The following is an 11006-nucleotide window of genomic DNA, read 5'->3' as shown; positions in this document are numbered from 1 at the left end:
CTGGCCTATAGAGTTTCTGCTGAAAAATTCTTTGATAGCCTAATGAAAGTTTCCTTGTGGTTCACCTACTTACTCCCACCCTCCAGCTGTCTTTAAGATTCTTTATAATTGCTTTTGACAATTTTAGTAGAATGCGTCTTAGAGAAAGTCTTTTTGCTTTGAGACAACGGGATGTTCTATTAGCTTTGTGGACTTGAATGTCCAATTCTTTCCCCAGGTTAGGGAAGTTCTCAGATAGTATTTCTTTAAATAAATCTTCTGCCTCCTTTTCCTTCTTTACTTCTGATGCATCAATTATTTTTATATTTATCTTCGTGATTAAATCAGATAGCTGCCATTGGGTTTCTTTACCCTTTTGGAAATTTTAGTTCTTTTTTCTCTTTTAGTTAAATTATTCCTATGTTCTTATTTGCCAAGTCACTGATTTTTTCTTCTGGTTATCCATGTTACTCTCTATTGCATTTTTCATATCATTCATTGAATTCTTCAGCTTCAGAATTTCTACTTGGTTCTTTGTTAAGATCTCAGTCTCTTTGGTAAAAACTTGTTTTTCTTAATTTTATTTCTGAGTTCATTAAATGTTCTTTTTGAGTTTTCTTGTAGTTTTTTTTTTCAATTTCTTTATAATCTCTCTTTTGAATTCTTTATCAGTTAGATTACAATAACTTGTGTCTTTGCTTTCAATTTCTCAAAAATTATAACTTTTTTATGATGCTATATTTCCTTGATTACTTATAATGTTTGTAGGTATGTGATTCTGCTTTCACATTTGAAGAATCAGATACCTCCTTAAAACTAAGGTTTTATGTCCTGTTTGTTTCTTAAAATTTAACAGGCTGGCTAAAAAATAATAAAATAAAATAAATAAAAATCTTTGTTTTCTAATCCAGAAGATGGTGCTATAGCTCAAGTTTGTGGTTTCTCTCTTGCTCACCAAAATTGACTTATTACCTGGGTGCTTTCAGTTTACTGGAGCTGGCTTTTGCGGATCCCCTTGAGACTTTGCTCAGAGAGCAGGTGACAGAGTGAGGAAAGGTGTAGGATTAACATTTGGGCTTTTTGGGGCATCCATGGCCCATTGGGCATGCCTTCCAATGGGTTACTCCAAAAGATTTGTTGGCACACTTTTGCTGAAGCAGACAACAACAAAGGCATTTCTTTAATGCTCTTTTATATTCTTATCTACTTCCTTCCCTTTCTCCTCCCTCAACTCTGTCATGGAGATCTCTCCTCAAAATGTAGTGTTGCTGGACAGAAACAGAATTCTCTGTTTGCATTCTGCCCATCTGGGGTAGCTGGACAATTGTTCACCATTTTGCTTTCTACTTTCTAGATGAGAGAGGTTACTACTTTCCACCTCCTCTGCCAGAAAATCTCTGCTGCTGCTGCTTCCAAATTTCAGCCCCTAGTAATGTTACCTGGAGAGGGAAGACTTCTCTGGTAGGTCTCCTTCTCCTCTGCATCCAAACTCTAATGGCTTGGGGAATCTCACCTCAGGCAAGCTGAATTTCCACAAATTCTCTTTTGCTCATGGGTATCTGACCACTTTGTACTCTCCAGGATTTTTTATTTCAGATCAGACCTAGTAAAGGCTGGGTCAGGTTTGCTGAATCCCTTACATTTGCTGAATCCCTGACAAAGGACCTGTTAGTTTATTTCTGGATGCAAAAGCGGGCTGAAAACCTCCCAGGTCTCTTGATATAATGTGCAGAGGCATTTTTGCTCAATTATGGATGTCTAGTTAATTATTAAAAAAGAAAGGAAAAAATAAAGCAAAAGTTTATGCCATTATATTGTTGTCAACTTCTAATTGTAAGTTTTTTGTTACTATTTTTTAGCAAGTTGAAGACTTTCTCTTCTATTCCTAGTTTCCTGAGAATTTTATTATGCATTGGTATTGAATTTTGTCAAATGACTTTTCTGCACCAATAATATGATCATGTATTTTTATCTTTAGCCTATTAATATGGCAGATTATATTAACTTTTTTATAGATTTTGAACCAGACCAGACTTGAATCCATAGAATAAAACCTACTTAGACAGTGTATAATCCTTTTTATATATTATTGAAAACTAATTGCTAATTTTTTGTTGAGAGTATTTCAATCATATTTATGAGAGATTTTAGTCTGCAGATTTTCCTTTTTGTTGTAATTGAAAATACACCTGTTTTCTTAACATTTTTTTCAGGTTGTTCATTATTAGCATATAGAAATACAACTGAAATTTGTGTGCTGTTTCTGTATCCTGCAACTTTGCTGAATTCATTTATATTTCTAACAGGTTGTGTGTGTGTGTGTGTGTGTGTGTGCGCGCGCGCGCATGTGTGTGTGTGTGTGTGTGTGTGTGTGTGTGAGAGAGAGAGAGAGAGCGAGAGCAAGATCTTTAGGGATTTCTGTATAAAAGATCACTGCATTTTCAAATGGAGATAATTTTCTTTCTTTTCAATTTCAGTGTCTTTTAATTCTTTTTCTTGCCTGATTGTTCTGTATAAGAATTCCATTGCTATTTTTTTTTCATTACTATTTTTAATAGCAGTGGCAAAAGCAGACATTCTTGTTTTGTTCCTGAATAAAAAAAAATCAAAAAAACAAAAAAAAAAACTTTTGGGCTTTCACCATTGAGTATGATGTTAACATATGACCTTTGTAATGGTGAGGTAATTTCTTTCAATTTCTAGCTTGTTAAGATGTTGTTATGAAAGACCGTTCAATTTCGTAGATTCATTTTCTACGTTTATTGAAATATCATGTGGCTTGCCTACTTCATTCTGTAAGGTGCTGTATTACGTTGATTTTCATATGTTGAATCATTTTTGCAATCTAAAACTAAATTCCATTTAGTCATGATGTATAATCACTTTTTAATAAAAATTATTGGAATGACATTAATAAAATCAAATAAGTTTCAAGGGTACAATTCACCAGTATGTTATATATATTTTGCATTGTGTGTTCACCACTCAAAGTTAGATTTCCTTCCCTCACCAAATATTTGATCACTTTACCCCTATCTACCTCCTCCCTTCTCTTCTTCCCTCTTCCCTCTGGTAACCACTAATCCGCTGTCTGTGTCCATAAATCTCTGTTTGCTTCTCATGTTTTTTGTTGCTTTCAGTTTTATATCCCTCATGAGTAACTCATATGGTTCTCAACTTTTTCTGTCTGACTTATTTTGATTAGCAGATTATCTCTAGATCCATCCATGTTGTCACACATAACGGTATTTCATGTTTTCATGATTGATAACCCTAACCCTAACCTTCACCCTAACCATAACCCTAAACCCTAAACCCTAACCCTAACTCTAACCCTAACATTAACCCTAATCCTAACCCTAACCCTAACCCTAAACCCTAACCTTAACCCTAACCCTAACCCTAACCCAGAGGAACTGAATAAGAAACATACCAATGGCCAACAGACATATGAAAAACTTCTCAACTTCACTAGCTATTAGGGAAATGCAAATTAAAACCACAATGAGATACCACCTCACACATGTTAGAATGGTTATCATAAACAGGAGAAGTAATAAGTTTTGGAGAGGTTGTGGGGAAAGGAAACTCTCACACTCTGTTGATGGGAATGTAAATAGGTACAACCACTATGGAAAACAGTATGGAGCTTCCTCAAAAAAACTAAGAATTGAATTACTATATGACCCAGCAATCTGTCTTCTGGGTATTTACCCAAAGAACCTGAAAATTATTTACAGGACATGGAAGCAACTGAAATGTCCTATGATAGTTGATTGGATTAAAAAGAGGTGGTACATTTATACAATGGTTGTACCAATTTATATTCTCATCAGCAGAGTTTGAGAGTTTCCTTTTCTCCACAACCTCTCCAAAACTTATTACTTCTCCTGTTGATGATAACCATTCTAACAGGTGTGAGGTGGTATCTCATTGTGGTTTTAATTTGCATTTCCCTAATAGCTAGTGAAGTTGGGAATTTTTTCATATGTCTGTTGGCCATTGGTATGTTTCTTGTTCAGGTCCTCTACCCATTTTTTAATTGGATTGTTTGTATTTTTATTGTTGAGTTGTATGAGTTCTTTATGTATTTTGAATATTTGGCCCTGATCAGAACCATTGTTTGCAAATATCTTCTCCCATGTAAATGTTTTCCTTGTTGATGGTTTCTTTTGCTGCGCAGAACTTTTTAGTCCAATATGGTTTCCTTCATTTATTTTTGCTTTTATTTCCCTTGCCTTTGAGGTTGAAGTCATAAAATCCTCTCTAAGTCCAAAGTCCATGAATTTAGTATCTATGTTTTCTTCTAGTGATTCATTGTTTCAGGTCTTATATTCAGGTCCTTAATCCAATATGAATTAATTTTGGTATATGGTTATAGACAGCAGTCTAGTTTTGTTGTTTTGCAGGTGTCTTTCAAGTTTTCCTAGCACCAATTTTTGAAGAGGATTTCCTTTCTTCATTGTATGTTTTTGGCTCCTTTGTCAAAAATTATTTTCCAATATATGTGGGAGTTTACTTGTGAATTCTCATATGTGTTCCATTGGTCTGTGTGTCTGTTTGTTTGTTTGTTTGTTTTTTCCCCACTACTATCTGTTTTGATTATTGTCACTCTGTAGCATAATTTGAAGACAGCAGAATGACCTTTGGCCTAGTTCTATTTTCTCAGCATTGTTTTGGCTCTTTGGGGTCTTTTGTGCTTCTATAAAAATCTGATGATTTTTTTGTTCTATTTATTTTTTAAATGTTGTTGGGATTTTGGTAGGGATTGCGTTAAATCTGTATAATGCTTTAGGTAATAAGTTTATTTTAACTATGTTGATTCTTTTAATCCAAGAACACAGAATATCTTTCCATTTCTTTGTGACTTCTTCAATATCTTTTAATAATGTCTTATAGTTTTCAGTGTATGGGTCCTTTGCATTTTTCATTAATTGCATTCCTAGATATTTTATTCTTTATGTTACAATTGCAAAAGAAGTTGTGTTTTTCATTTCTTTCTCTGAAAAATCAGTATTAGGGTATAGAAATGCTATGGATTTTTAAACATTGTTTCTGTGTCCTGAAACTTTGCTGTATTTGTTTATTATTTCTAATTGTTTTTTTTTTCAATATGCTATTGAACTTAGTTTGCTAAATATTAGTAAATTTTGCTGAGAATTTTTTCATAAATATTCATAAGGTAAATTGGTCTATAGTGTTCTTATAATTTCTGCATCTGGCTTTGGATCCGGGTACTGCTGGCTTCACAAAATGAGTTATAAAATGTTCAATCCTCTTCCATTTTTTAGAGAAGTTTGAGAAAGACTGATTTTCATTCTTTCTTTAAAACTTGGTTGAATTCACCAGCGAAGCCATCTGTTCATGGGTTTTTTTTTTTTGTTGGGAGATTTTTGATACTTATTCCATCTTCTTACTGATTAAGGGTCTATTTAGATTTTCTTTTTCTTCATGATTCAGCTTGGTAGGTTGTGCAATTCAAGAATTTGTTCATTTCATGTAGGATATCTTTTTTTTTTGGTATACAGTATTTCATAGTACTCAATTATAATTTTTTCCCCTGCAAAACCAAATGTAATTTTATTTCTTTTATTTCTTATTTCAATTATTTTTGTTTTCTTTCTTTTTTCCTTAGGTAAAGGTTTGTCATTTTAGCTGAATTTTTTAATACTAATTCTTGAATTATTGACTTTATTGTTTTTTTATTTATTTTTTTTATCTCTGCTATAATTTTTATTGTTTTCTTTATTCTACTAGCTTTGGGTTTAGTTCATTTTTCTTAATTATATTGTTCTAGATGATATAAAGTTAGATGATTGATTTGAGTTGGTTTTCTTTTTAAATTTAAGCAATTACAGTATAATTTCCCCTCTTAATACTGCTTTCACTGCATTTCATGTGTCTCAATATGTTGCATTTTTATTTTCATTTGTCTCAGTGAATTTTATAAATTTTATTTTTTCTTGTTCTTTTACATATTTATTAAGTGTGTTGTTTAATTTCTACATGCTTTGTTTTTTTATTTTCTTATTTATTTATTTACTTACTTATTTACAATTCAATAATGTCATATGTATATTGCATTGTGTGTTCAAGAAGTCATTTTTTTAAGGGTGACAAAGGCCATAGTAACCATTAATCTGTTGTCTGTGTCTGCGAGTCTCTGTCTTGTTCGTTGCTTCAGTTTTATATCCCATATACGAGTGAAATCTTACAATTCTCAACTTTTTCTCTCTGACTTATTTCACTTATTTTGTTTGTTTGCTTTTAATATCTCTGTCTCTTTTTTCTACCTTCTTCTGGTTTACTTAAACATATTTTTTAGAATTCCATTTTTATTTATTTTTAGTGATTTTGTGTGTATCTTTTCATTCAAAATATTTTAACGGTTGCTAACTTAACATCTACTAGTGTCAACATTTTACCAGTTTGAGTATAGTATCTTTTTTTTTCTTTTCACTATTATAATTCCACATATTTATCTTCATATACTGAAAACCACAAACAGCATTATAAGATTTTGCTTCAACTGCCAAATAGAATTTAAAAAATTCAAGGGAGGAGAAGTCTATTGTATTTATTCATATTTATGTTCTTTACATGAACTTTCTTCTCTCTCTATGTTCCAAGGTTTCTTTTTCATTGTTTTCTTTCTGTTGAGAAAAAATATTTTGGTCATCTTTTTAGCACAGGTCTGTTGGTGACAAATTGTTTTAATTTTCCTTTATATGAGTATACCTTGATTTCTTTTTTATTCATGACATTTGTTTCCATCAGATATAGAATTCTAGGTCGACTGTTATTTTTTCAGCATTTGAAAAAAAAACTGTCATTTCTTTTGTTTTCAAAAAAGAAATCCTTCTTTTTTTTTTTTTTTACTTATTGCTAAGGCATCATTTTTCTGGATTGTTTTCATGACTTTATCTTTTCTCTTAAATATTTGACTATGGTGTATCTTGGCATGGATTTCTTTGTGTTTGCAGTGCTTGTGGTTTGCTCATCTTGAACCTATAAGTTTAGGCTTTTTGACAATCTGGGAAATTTTCAAGGATTATTTCTTCAAATAATTTGCAACCCCAACCACTGTCTACTCTCCTGTGATTTTGAAGGCATGACTGTTAAATATTTTATTTTAATCTTATAATTCCCTGGGGCTCTGTCTTCCCTCCACCCCCACCCTCTTCAGTCTATTTTCCCTGTGTTCTGATTAGGTAATTTATATTGTTTTATCTTCAAATTCATTCACTAAGTGTTTCCTTCCTCTTCTTTATTCTGCTATTGAGAACAACACATCTGACCATCTTTTTATTTTTACTCTTCCTGTTATTCTATTTTTCAGGTCTAAAAATTTCAATTTCGATATTTCAATTTCTATATATATCCTCTATATTTTTATGTGAGTTTTTTATTGCTGAAAGTTTTATTACTTGCATTTGTTTCAGAATATTTACTCATTGAAGCATTTTTATGAAGGCTGCTTTAAAACTCTTGTCAGATCTTTCTAACATTTGTGCCATCTTTTTTTTTTACTCACTCTTTTTGAGAGTTACCTGGTTCTTAACATAAAATTATTTTCAATTGAAGTATAGATAGCATTATTATTTTATAAGACTTTGTATTATTTAAATCTATGTTTTAGCAGTCCCTCTGATACCACTCCAGGGAAGCAATGAAGAGTGCCACATTATTACCGCATGGTATGTGTGAAAGTTCAGATTTTACATTTGGCCTCTGTTGACATTTTGGGTGAGGAAAGGTAGAGGAACCTTCTCTTTGCTGAGTAAGTTTTGTAGTGCAGGTCTCCAATGAACTTCCCCTGATACCTCCTTAGGGAGAGGTGCCTTTTTACCATTGCGTTGGGTGGAAGTTTAAGCTCCACATATGGTTTTTACTCATCATATGGAAAAGAGATTGGTTATCACTTAGCAGGGATGATACTCTCAGCCTCTCACTCAGCCTTCTCTGAAACCACCAAATGGAAATTTGGGGCACCTTATTAGACCTAAGCAAGGGTAAAATCTAGGCTCCCCAACTCAGCTTTTGCTGGTGTGAATGGAATGGGGCTGCCATTTTCCTATGTTTTTTGTCTGGAGTGGAGTAGTTTTCGTTTAAAAGTTTTTTGCCTTTCTAGGCTGCCCTGTTCCTTATCCTTTCGTTAGAGAGATTAAGTTTCTGTCAACTATTTTCTGTACTTGCTTATTGATGTTTCCACATTGCTGGCTTCTTTGAACTCAGTCTGGTAATTATAAAGCAAAAAGAAAGTTTAGGAAACATTCTGCCATGTCATTTTTTAAACTTGTTATTTTATCTACTCTTTGGAGTGTGCTTATGTTTGTTTTATATGGAATGTTAATAATTTTAGCTGTATTCAGCAGCAAGAATAGGAAAAGTATTTTTATTCTACCTTTCCAAGTTTACTTTGTGGAATTGTTTTGAAAGCAATATATTTAATACGTTGTTTATCTGAATGTCTTTTATTAGTACTATTATGTCAGAACTGCTTTATTTTTTCTAATATATATTATTAACTTTAATTTTGAATGATGACTGATCATATAACTTTTAAATTTTGGTTATTATTTTTTAACAAACACCATGGTTCTCAAAAACACCGTTTATTCTATGAAAACACTGTTTTTTAGACTGAAAACAAGATGTTATAAGCAGTCCAATAATAAGCTTTATTATATAGAATTATCTTGTGAGATGGATTACTGGTTTATTGTTTAAAATTTTAATCCATTATCTGGAAGTTTCATAATTATAGGACTAATTTCTGAAGCCTATTTTAAATGTTATGTTCAAATTTGCTCACTCAGGTTCAATTTCATTATTTGTAAACTCTCATAGGATTAATCTGAAAATAAGAAATAGTACTATAATTCAAAGAAAATCAATACCATGTCTTTTTATATTCTGTAACTATAAATAAAAGTTAACACACTGGTGAAGAACAGAAAATTTAGCCAGATAATTTACTTTCTAATTATTACAAAAGTAATATCTAGGTAGGAAAAACAATATTATTTGCTTGCTATTCTTGTTTTGACACATTCAGACTCTGAGCATCCAGGAATTCATTAACTAGACTTTATACTATGCTTCTTATGAAACAGTTTTTCATGAAGATATTTTGAAGATAATTGGTAAAATAATTTGAAGAATATGTCTCAATATTTGAAGAATATCTCTCTTTGAGATTGTATGATGTTTCCTCATAATTGGACTAGGGTTATAAAATTTTGAAAAACATGAAGCATCTTCCTCTACATTCAGATAAAATCCGATGAAGCATCACAAAGATGAAGCATCTTCCTCTACATTCTTTCAAGAGCATGTTACAAATGTAATTTATTTTAGTTATGTTAAACATGATCACTTGGTTAACACTGCACCTTCCTGATTTCTCCATTGTAAAGTTAATATATTTTTCTCCTTTCAAACAGTATTTTCTAGTCACTATCTCCAGATACAGTCAAAGAAAGTGAATGAAGACTCACCTCCCAAAGAGGAGAATATCAAAGAATTTGTAGATCTATGTTAAAAGCATCGCAACATGTAATAACTATTTGTGGGAGATACCTTAATGCTACTCAACTATCTTTTCTTCTCCTTGTAGTTTTGCCCACCAATTTAGCATTTATTAGTGGATCTTGGCTGCAGCTACTATCAATATATTATATATATATATACATATAGTATATTATATATATATACTATCAATATATTATATGTATATGTGTATATATATATATATATATAATATATTAACTTTCCTTTCAAAATTAATATATTTATATTTCTTCTTAAAAGAAGACTGGTCCCTTCTCCCTCATTTATTTATTTAATCATTTATTTATATCAGTATGAACTCATTAATATTTTACTGTTTTAGGTTATAATCCAATACTATCATCATTTATTTTGTGCCTCAAATTCTTACAACTTTGGCTATTGGGACTTTTTATATTGATTTCTTTGTCCTTTTGATGTGGCCCTATCACCTGCTTTTTTTTCTTTTCTTTAGCTTTTTTTTTCTTTTCTCTTTTCTTTTCTTTTTTTCTTTTTCTTTTCTTTCTTTTCTTCCTTCTCTGCCTTCCTTCCTTCCTTTTCTCCTCCTCCTCCTCCTCTTCTTCTTTTTCCTTTCCTTTGGATCTCCTTATTTTCTTATTATTTTCCCTGCCAGGCACATCTTGTTATTATCCCTGACCTAGCCTTAGAATCAGCATTTCTCTAAGGATCCCTTTTTGCTTTAATTGAAGAACTATACTAGATACCAATATCTAGGCTCTAGAAGTTTTCATTGTTACTGAGGTGTCACTTCTTATGGGCCTACTCAATTACAGAGCTAGAAATGTCTATAATTATTTTTTTATTTCTATCTTTTTATATACACCTGAGTTCATACTGATATATTTGAATTTTATCCAGTTTTACAGGTTTCTTCTTTTGTAATTTCTTTCTCTAACAATGAAACACTGAGTTACCATACTCTATACTGCATTTACTTATTCATTTAACATTGTAAAGTAGTTCCATAATCTATCAAGTGAAGTGCAGTGCACTGTTTATGCACATATGTTTTTCTTTGTTTTTAGTTTCACATGTTTAGACAAAATCCCAACATTTTGGTTGATTTTTAAAATTTACAAACAGCAATGTTCTCAGTTGTATGATACTTGACATATCAGTAACTACATATGCATGATCTCAGGATCATTCAGTTCCATCACCTTAAAAGTCCCCTATAAAGTCTTTGTCATCAAGCACTTCCATCTTCCTGAACCTCTTACATTTCTGTTTCATATTTCTTATTCTTGAATAAATTCCATTAATTTTTTATAAAATATGTCTACTGGTAATTAATTATATCGGATTTTATCTGAAGACACCCTTATTTCTTCAAATGGTTTCTTGAAGATATATATCCTGTAATTTTTATCTTCTTTCCTCTATAAGCAATAACTACAGTGATGATGCCCAGGCCTCAACACCCATATAAGACTTTGTCGTTAATCTGCAGAGGT

Source organism: Pteropus alecto, unplaced genomic scaffold (assembly GCF_000325575.1).
Source record: "Pteropus alecto unplaced genomic scaffold, ASM32557v1 scaffold62, whole genome shotgun sequence".
Taxonomy (NCBI): domain Eukaryota; kingdom Metazoa; phylum Chordata; class Mammalia; order Chiroptera; family Pteropodidae; genus Pteropus; species Pteropus alecto.
This window is presented reverse-complemented; position numbering follows the sequence as displayed.